This window comes from Elephantulus edwardii, unplaced genomic scaffold (assembly GCF_000299155.1).
Source record: "Elephantulus edwardii isolate Elephantulus edwardi_28Jun2011 unplaced genomic scaffold, EleEdw1.0 scaffold00007, whole genome shotgun sequence".
NCBI classification, from domain to species: domain Eukaryota; kingdom Metazoa; phylum Chordata; class Mammalia; order Macroscelidea; family Macroscelididae; genus Elephantulus; species Elephantulus edwardii.
The window spans coordinates 8140384-8150039 of NW_006399757.1; the positions used below are offsets into that span (position 1 = coordinate 8140384).

General features: G+C 37.0%; 1 pseudogene; it reads left to right on the plus strand.

Annotated features, from left to right (window-relative positions):
* LOC102847246 overlaps window positions 1-5259 on the plus strand; it is a 63383-nt pseudogene extending 58124 nt beyond the window's left edge.
* The last annotated feature ends 4397 nt before the right edge of the window (window positions 5260-9656 follow it).

The following is a 9656-nucleotide window of genomic DNA, read 5'->3' on the forward strand; positions in this document are numbered from 1 at the left end:
GCAGTGCGGTTGGCGCAGGACAGAGCAGGGCTTAGGGCTGTTGTGCATAGGGTCGCTATGAGTCGAAAACGACTCGATGGCACATAAGAACAACAACAACAACCTTTAAAGATATACAAACAATCTTAGAAACTCGACAGAGGGTCAGTATGCATTGGAATCTTCTAGATCGCTGTGATGGTTTTATAAATCTCTAAAATATATTCTCTTTTCATTTTAACCTATGTTAGTTGATATTGTTGTTGGGTGCTGTCAAGTTGAGTACAACCCATAATGACTCTATAAACAAAACATCTGAACCCCATCTTATCCTGTGACATCATCACATTTAGAGCCTACTGCAGCAGTCACTGTGTCAATCCACCTGGTCAATGATTCTTCTCTTCTTTGCCAACCCTCCACATTTCCCAGTATCATGTCCCTCTCTAAGGAATAGCCTCTCCTAGCAACATGCACAAGGTATGTGAGGCTTATCAACTTTGCCTCCAAAGAACTATCTCGCCAAACCTTGATCAAGACATTTCTTTATTTTTTGGCAGTCCACAAAATGTTCAATACTCTTCTCCAATACCACAGCTCAAAGGCATCAGTTCTTGTCATTCTTATTCCTTTTCCAGCTCTCAGATGCATAGCAAGTGATTGGGGGAAAACATGACCTGAATCAGACACACCTTAGTCCTAAAACTGACCTTATTGCTTCTCAATAATTTAGAGAGGTCCCTAACTGCAGACTTTCTTAGCACAATACATTTTCTTATTTCCTCACTACAGGTACCAAGGGTGTTAATAGTAGATCCAAGTAAGATGAAGTTGTTGACAGTTTCAATCTTTTCTCTACTTATCACAATGCTGGCTATTAGGCCAGTGGTAAGTATCTTTCTGTTCTTGACTTTGAGATGCTATCCATATTAAAGGCTATACTCTTATATCTTCTATAACAAGTGCTTCAAGTCCTCACTTTCAGCAAGCAAGATTGTGTCATATGCATAACACAGGTTATTGATGAGTCTAACAGTGAGAATAATAGAAATTCCAGAGCATTAATACTTAGACCAGGAGGCTGTTGTGCCAACAAACAAGGGAACACTAATTTTTCACTTTTTATGGTAACTTATTAGTCAGCCTCTGGACTGCCTGAACATCTATTATTTCAGGATCCCAATTTCTCAAGGTATCCTAGATCATCTAACATACTTTGGACAGGTTGTGAGGAGAGACCGGTCCTTGGAGAAGGACATCATGCTTGGGAGGGTGGAGGGACGGCGCAGGAGGGGAAGGCCCTCTCTGAGATGGATTGATTCAGTGACCAGGATGGGAGTGTCAGAGACAGTGCGATTGGCACAGGACAGAGCAGAGTTTAGGGCTGTTGTACATAGGGTCGCTATGAGTAGCAAGCAACTCGAAGGCACATAACAAAAACAATCTTAGATCATGAACAATTGGGAAGCTCTCCACTTCAGAGATATGAGTCTATGATTCAAGCAAAAGCATCTTGAAGGACTCAAGTACTCACATACATACATTGAACACCTGAAATCAGTTTAAATATCAGATAATATTGGAAGTGGCAATACATTATCTCTCCCTTTCTCTTATTCCCTATCATCTCCTCTAAAGACTCCACATTATATATTGTTATTTGCCATTGAGTCAGGACTAACTCATGGCTGAGCTCTCCAATGGTTTTTCAGAGGCTATAAATCAGAGGAATAGATTGTCCATCTTCCTCCTGAGGTGAAGTTGGTTGATTTGAATCTCCTGATTTTAGATTCTTTAGACTTCTTACCCACTAGGCCACCAAAGCTAGGGGTTTATAATTTTTTTTATTGATTTAAAGACATTGTCCTTTATTGATTCACATAAAAAATTCATATACATTATGTTTCATTCATATACACTTTGTTTCACACATTCTTCTATCCACATTGCATTTCATATAATCATTCCCATACATCAATATTATATAAAAATAAACATCACTGATCTATGCCCACCATTACCCCACCTTTTCAGGTCCCCACTGGATCTTTCCTTATTTCTTCACTCCATCCCTCTGCCGACCAAACTCAGCAACCTCATGACTCACACACACACTCGCTCAGTTTCCCACCTCCCCTTCCACCTTTGGACTTTTGTACATATCTTACTTATAACCCTTCTATTTTTACAATAATGATTCTATGCAATATTTGTCCTTATGAGACTAAGTTCCCTCAACATAATGCTCTCCAGCCTCTCTCATGATGTATAATATTTTTCTAAATCATTGCTCCTCAGTTCACAGCAACATAAATAAAACTTATGAGCTATCATTTGCCTGGACTTTTATAACCAGCATTTTAGGTGCATGAATATTTTGAGAATGTGGTGAAGCTGTGAATCATCTCCAGAACATGCACTGTCACAGACTGAAAACTATCAATACAATTTCAATGAGAAGGACAAATTAGCACCTTTTTGTTTAAGACTGAGTTTATATGGGACATTTTTTGATGTATCTTAAAAGTTATTACATGTCTTGAATATAAAGAAATGAAAGGTCATGACACATTTCCTAAGCCATACCTTGATACCTAATCATGTCTTGCATCTTGTTAGAGATTTGACCAGGTGCTTGAGCTCCACAGTTTAGCTCCATGAGTAAATTCTTTTTACAGAGGTGTAAACTTACAGACTGTTGGAAAATTCATGGAATTTTCTTAGACGAAATCAAGTTCTTTTTATGTAAAAAGATAAAGGAGCCTAATTCATAGTCTTCTCAGTACTTAATACTCATACGGTGTCCCACTGGGGAAGGACTTGAATAGCCAACTAAGAAGACAAGTTGTTTGAATCCGCCAGGTGCTCTGCAAGACAGACAGCAACCTCTTCCCATGCAATTCACAGACTCTCAAACCTGCTAAAGGTGTTGGTTCCAATTCTTCAGTAATGAGTGGTTGTTGAGGGTGATGATATTAATACTTATGTGAAAAGTAATTCCAAAATACTCTTTTGACTGAAAGTTCCACATTTGAACTGCATTAAACGATACTGCAGTGAAACACATACATACACACATAAATAACAAGGAAAAAAAATATAAAAAGTAAACAAATCTAAGTTACAAAGTTCTAGATAAATAACATATTCAAAAAACATACTTATATGTTAGACAGCAAAGTATAAGAGTTAAATTTAAATATTTCTTAAAAATGAAATCATAGCTTAGGTGTTACTAGCCTAAAAGCATTTACAAATAATTTAATACTGAGATTAGCTGCTTTAATTTTCTGATGAATCTATATTCCAAAAGAGGGGGGGAAAAAGCATCACTCTCTTAGACTAACTCCTAGGACATGAAACTATAATTCTCAGCAGACACAAGCTACTATACCTACATTTCAATATATAGTTTAGTTCAAGATCATTTATTCTCATATGAACAGATAGTTCTCTAGTCAAAGAAAATTGTTCTGAAAAGGTAACATATTTCTTGAAAATATTAGAAAGGAACTAATATACTTGAGAAAAACATTTGGGGATTTAAACTAGATACAACAACTAAATGATTCTTCGTGCATGAGGACCCTCAGTTATAAGGTATTTCTAACTGCTTTTTGTAGTGCAGCCCTCTTTAAAAGTCACTAGAGACAAAGAAAGAAATTGTCTTAAGGAATATTATACTTGATATGGATTATAAGAGAGAGAAAGACTACTCCTGTGAACTTCATTATAAAGGAACCAAAATACATGACAGAGCAATAGATCACTTGGAAAGAAATTTCACAATAAACAAATTTGCTACTTTTAGAATCTATTTCCCCAGGCTTTGGAGACCCTTGTGCCATGTGTCAAGTTTCATTCCTATCAGTTTATTTTGACTGGCTCTTAGAGAAAAATACCAGCTCTCTCATTTCACTGGAGCATTTCACTAGATTAAAACATTCAACTACCTCTTTAAAACATATTTATTACTCTATGGAGGCAGAGACGTGCATTGCTTTTGCTCCTGGGTTTTTGCCTCATATAATTCTGAATCTGAGGCTTACTCTATCCTTAGGGTCCACTAGAATTGTCCATGCAAGAAAGGACTTTTCCTGCATTATCTACTGACATGTCCCCAGTTCTCAGAATAATATCTGGCCTAGAAAACAACTGCTAAAAGCAGAAATAATTCACTTAACATCAGTTTACTCCTATATACGATGAATAGGCTTCAAAGAAGGGTGTTATGATTAAATGAGCTAAAATATGAAAAGGATTAGAGCAATGTAAGAACTCCATTAATACTTGATAATATTTAACTGAAAATGATGTCAAGTTTCTCATGTATACAGTTAAGCATCCACACTTCTCTTAACTCTGGCAAACCTCTCTAAAAGAGATTTAGTGTTCAAAACTTAAATTATATGTTCCATGCTTTGGAATTTAGTAACCCTAATACTCAGAACGGAAGGAGGAGTGGCATCCACTTCCATAGTAGCTTGCCTCCGGAAACCCTATGAACCTGGAGAGAGGATGAAAGGCACCCGAACGTTGAGGACTCTCCTTCATAGGGTCACTGTGTGTCGCCTGCGACTCGACACTTAACAACAACTATACACAGAGCACCTCAAGCTGTCCACCAATTCGAAACTATGGGCTTAAAATCAACAAAATCGAGAGGTGGCTGCTGAGTTGGTGGCGGCAAGATGGCTGGTCAGTGTTCTGTTGCCTGTGGTGCTGCAGAGATGGCTGCACTCGTCACATCCCTCTGAAGAAGATGCCAGCTGCGCACTGGACACTCAACACATGGGAACAGATGTTGTAATTGTAAAACATGGAAGAAGAATATGTGGAACAGGAGGCTGCTTAGCCAGTGCACCTTTACATCAAAACAAAAGCTACTTTGAATTCAAGATCCAGTCCACAGGAATCTGGGGCATTGGAGTTGCAACCCAGAAAGTGAACTTGAATCAGATTCCTCTGGGCAGAGATATGCACAGTCTAGTAATGAGGAATGATGGCGCCTTGTACCACAACAACGAGGAAGAAAACAGGCTGCCAGCAAACATCCTTCCACAGGAAGGAGATGTGGTGGGTATTACATATGACCATGTAGAACTAAATGTATATTTGAATGGAAAAAATATGCATTGTCCAGCATCAGGTATAGAGGGACTGTGTATCCAGTTGTTTATGTTGACGACAGTGCAATTTTGGATTGCCAGTTCAGTGAATTTTTACCATACACCTCCACCTGGCTTTTAAAAAATATTATTTGAACAGCAGATCTTCTGAATGTATATGTTTTTCATAACTGTATTGCTGCACTGTTAAAAGTGTATATTGTTCAATAAAGCTTTACCTGAGCTATAGATGTAAATATATTCTTAAAAATATGCTTGCTAACGTTGTCTAAGGAAATGCTGTATTTAGTATAACAAGAGGAAGTTGTGATTTAAATTGCTGTATTTTATGATATGAAAATCAGCATTTGGGGCAGTTTATTTAATTCTTATTTAAATTAGCATTATCATTTTAATTAACAGTATTAAGTGGAAATATGTATATAGAGACTACAAAGGGAGTCTTTCTTACGTAAAATATTTGTTTTGATAGATATGTAGAGTTGAGTGCTTTTGTCTTGTCATTCTATAACTAAGCCTAGAACTATGTCAAGTCTGCGATCCAATATTCTTTTGTCTCTATGTCTTGTTTTACACAGTCAGTCTCCAGATTATAAACTCACATACAACATTGTTAGGAACAACCCCACCTCAAAGCCTATTAAAATTGGAGGTAATACATTAGTTCATAATAACCAACAGGCGAAATTTTGCAGCACATCAGACATTATTACTATGTGGTCACATCATAGATATGTTCGTGTATCTGGAAACATTTCTTTAAAGTTTTTGATGCTTATAAAGGTTCAGTATATTTGTACATAGACACTAAAACATGTGACTAATTGATTGTAGGCATAACCCTGTCCCTAAGTATATCTACTTAGATACAAATTCAATTTAAAAATAGATTTCGAAGGGAAACTCATTTGTAGTCTGGGGACTGCTTACTTTACCCAGTATGTTTATTGTAAAATTTACCACTTTTCTTAACATTTAAAAGGCCTATTTTGTTTGTATAATGTCATTGATTTTCATTTGCTCTTTGAAAAAGAAAGTATGTGTTTTGGTAATTGTTGGAGCATTCTGTTGAAGACCGTCATGCTGTGTTACTTCAGTACCATAGTGAGTATCATTCAGATAGCACTATAGTGTATACACTGGCAGAGAGAACTATATGATAAGGATTTAAACTTCTATTTAAATGGGATTATTCTTTTTCTGGACTACTTTATTTAAATGTGTTTTCCTGTAATGAATAATAAAATAGCAATTAAGAAGTAATCAGAAAAAAACCAACAAGATTTCTCCTTGTCTAATCTAATTGAGCAACTTCTAATCATAATTTAACTTTCCAAGCATGATATCCCTTTCCCTTTTCAAGGTCTGGTCGGTCCCTCCTGGAAACATGCCCAAAGTATGTGAGATGGACTTTCAAAATTCTTGCCTCTAAGGAACAGCTAAGTTTCACCCTCTCCAAGACATAACTGTTTGTTCTCTTAGCAGTCCATGATATGTTCAATTCTCTTCTCCAGCACCACAACTCAGAGGCATCAATTCTTCTTCTATCATCGCTAGTCATTGTCTAGCTCTCTGATAGATAGTAGTAATTGCAAAGACCATGAAGTGGACGAGGCACACCTTAGTCTCTAGACTGATATCATTGTTCTTTAGTACCCTGGAGAGGTCCTTGACAGCAGATTTTCCCAACACAATTTGTCTTTTAATTTCCTGACAGCTTGAGTCAACAGTATTGATCATGGCAACAAGTAAGCTGAAATTGTTAACAATCTCAAAATTCTTCTTCGTCCATCATGATGGTGTCAGTTGGCCCGGTGGTGAGAATCTTTTTTTCTTGATTTGAGGTTCAATCCACATTGAAAGCTGCAGTCCTTGACCTTCTGCAGCAAATGCCTCAGGTCCTCCTTAGTTTCATCAAGGAAGGTACTGTCATTTGTATAACATAGATGAGTCTTCTTCAAAACCTGATGCCACATTCCTCCTCATAGAGTCCAGTGTCCCAGATAATCTGTACCACATAGATACTGAAAAGTTATGGAGATAGGTGCATCACTGACACGCAAGTTTCCTGATTTTAAACCATACATTGTTTCACTGCTCATACATCTAATGACTGCCTCCTGAACACAATAAAGTGTTCTGGGATTCCAATTCTTCTCAAGGATAGCCACAGTTTGTTGTGATCCACACAGTTAAATGCCTTTGCATAGTCAATGAAACACAGATAGACTGTCCTCTGGTACTTTCTACTTTCAGCTAAGAGTCATCTAACATTAACTATAATGTCCTTGGTGCCATGGCCTCTTCTAAACCTAGCTTGCACACCTGGCAGTTCTCTGCTGATGTACTGTTCAATCATTTTTTTATAATCTTCAGTAAACTCTTACTTGCATGTGATATTAATATTGTTTGTTAATTTCCATACTTTGTCAGACCACATTTTTTGGTAATGGGAATAAATATAGGTTTCTTTTCAGTCAGTTTTCCTCTAGATTTCACAGCAAAACCTAGTGAGCTTGTCCAGGGCAGCACCTGTTTTTGGAAATACACTGTAGAGATATAAAGACAACTAGTAAAATATTTATGAGTATTCAAGGGCAAAAGGGTAGGAGCAGTGATGGTCGGGGGGAGGGGTGAGTAAAGCAAATGGGAAAGGTGTGGTGTGAAAAACAGTGTATATGAACTTTGTAAGTAAACCAGTGTAAAATAAAAATTTTGTTTTAAAAAAGAAATATATATGTAAGCACTTTACCAATATTACCTCATCTTAGAATTATGTTTTGCAGAGAACTGTTGAGAATCTGAGGTTTTATCTGACTACTAGGATATAACAACAATTAAGTTAAGAAATAAAACTGTCACAGTTTCACAGACGGTAACAAAAGACATGACTTCTAAGTTATAGAAGACCAAAGACTTTTTTACACACGGTACAATGGTCAACAGAGTCTCATGCTTACATCAGTTTTCCTTATATCCAAACCACACACGAATGGCATAAGAGGACTGGGATGTCTTCTATAGATACCTCACATGTGTGCCACATATGAGAAACATCAAGCTAAGGAAATTTCCAATATTTTATAATGATCAATAAGTAAGCAACTCCTTTGCACAGAGAAAGACGTTATAGGTTATAGGAAACAAACCTGCCTTTATTACAGAGAGAGACACTAAGGCTGTAGTACAAACATCTTCAAAAAGAATTCAAAACAAAGATTGCCAGTTCCTCTGCTCAGATAATGTGAATAAATGCAAGTATTATCCCCAAATAAATAGTAATGGACCAAACCAAAACTGAACAAGAACTTTATAAAGAAAAAAATGAAACCCTCAGATCTAAGTAACTTCTATTCCCCCCCCTCTCTCCTCTCCCTCCCTAAAAACAATTTTTTTAAAAAGCAGTACTAACAATGTTTACAGAAAAAACAAACTGTCTTCACAAAACAAAGTGAAAGGAACACCAAGTAATTATCCAACAAATTCAGGTTAAAGAAACAGTCAATCTGTATTTTGAGAAGGCAGCTCCAGTGCATTATGCAGGTAACTCTGGCCATCATGCCTCAGTCTCTGACAAGCCAGGAGACCAGGATTTCAAAGTGGTACTGGGGACAAAATGGTCTTTCAGACATTAGAATAAAGCTAGCTGATAAAAGATGAATTTGGGTAACCCACTGAGCATCAAGAAAAACAAACCATTTTGAAAGAAAACTCTCATTGATTGAGGTTCTTTATCTTTTTTGTTCCTCTTCTATTCTCTTCTGTTTTATGTACCCCACAAAGGTTATACATACACTAATTGTTGTTGCTGTGTACTGTTGAGTTAGAACCAAACCATAGTTTTCAGAGTCAATAAATTGCACACAGTTGATTGCCCATCTTTCTCTCACAGAGAAGCTAGTGGATTCAAGCCACATACCTTTGCTTTGGCAGAACAACTCCTTACCAGTAAGCCATCAGAGCTCCCTGACAGTATATACTGATGATGTTTGCTTATATGTGCCATGGAGTCCACTGTGATTCACAGCAACCCTGTGCATAATAACTCTGAACCCTGTCCTATCCTGAGCCAGTCTCAGTGTCTCCAACACACCCACTTCCATGACCCTAGATACTGTGACAATCCATCTCATTCAGAGTCTTTCTCTTCTACTCTGTCCCTCTTCACTTCCAAGTATGATGTCTTTCTCCAAGATCTGGTTCCTTCGGGCAACATGCCCAAAGTATGATAAACGAATCTTTAAAATTCATGCCTCCAAGGAGTAACTTGATTTCATCCTCTCAAAAATAAATATGTATGACAATCATGGTTTGAAGCATTTGTCTTTATTACTTATTGATTTCATTGACACAACACCTCATTGAGGAAGTACTTCTAGAATTTCTATTTTATAAAAGAGAGAAATAGAGGCATGGGAGGAGGAAAAAATAACTAGGAAAAAGACACACAGCTGGTAGGTTACCTAGACAGGATTTCAAATTTAGGAACTTCTTTTTTTTTTAATAATTTTTTTCTTTTGTAATCTTATTATTTTGTGTGTGTGTACC